Source organism: Gavialis gangeticus, unplaced genomic scaffold (genome assembly GCF_001723915.1).
Source record: "Gavialis gangeticus isolate Ggan-Ray unplaced genomic scaffold, GavGan_comp1, whole genome shotgun sequence".
Taxonomy (NCBI): Eukaryota; Metazoa; Chordata; order Crocodylia; family Gavialidae; genus Gavialis; species Gavialis gangeticus.
In genome coordinates, this window is record NW_017728959.1 from 1,784,071 (window position 1) to 1,784,731 (window position 661).

A 661-nucleotide genomic window follows, 5' to 3' on the forward strand; every position below is an offset into this window, starting at 1 on the left:
CCCCTGCAAGGCCCACATGCCCCACCCCAGCCCCCCGATTGCTGACCCACCTGGCCCCATCCCCTGCCAGCTGCCGCAGCCCTCCTGATGGCTGCTCCACCCAGTCTCCCTGCTCCCCCAGAACCCTCAAATGGCTGCCCCACCTGGCCCCATCCCCCACTTGCATCACCAGGCCCCCATGGCTGCCCCCCCAATCCCAGGCACCATCACTTAAAAAAAAGAAGAAAAAAAAAGAACCCAACCCCAAAGCCTCTACTTATCCTAGAAGCAGGGGCTGGGGGGCTCCAGGGCATCATGGCAGAGCCCCCACAGGCAACACAGGGCAGTGGGGGGCAGGAGGGCCCAGGCTGGGGCCACTGGGGCTGTCGCTCTGCCCCCCACTGCGGGTGGGGTCCCAGTGATACAGACGGCAGCTGGACTGCTGGTAAGTGCTGGGGCTTTTGGGGTTTTTTTCTATGGTGATGCTGGGGTGGGAAGGCAGGGATCGGGAGTCCCAGGGGGGATGGCGGGGGGTTAGGCCAGGCAGAACTGTGATCGGGTGGCCTTGTGGGGGCTGGGGCCAGGCACAGCAGGGATCAGGGGAACCTGGGGGGCAGGCACAGGTGGGGCCAGTCAAAGCAGGGATCGGGGGGCTTGGGGGGCACGTAGGGGGTGGAGCTGG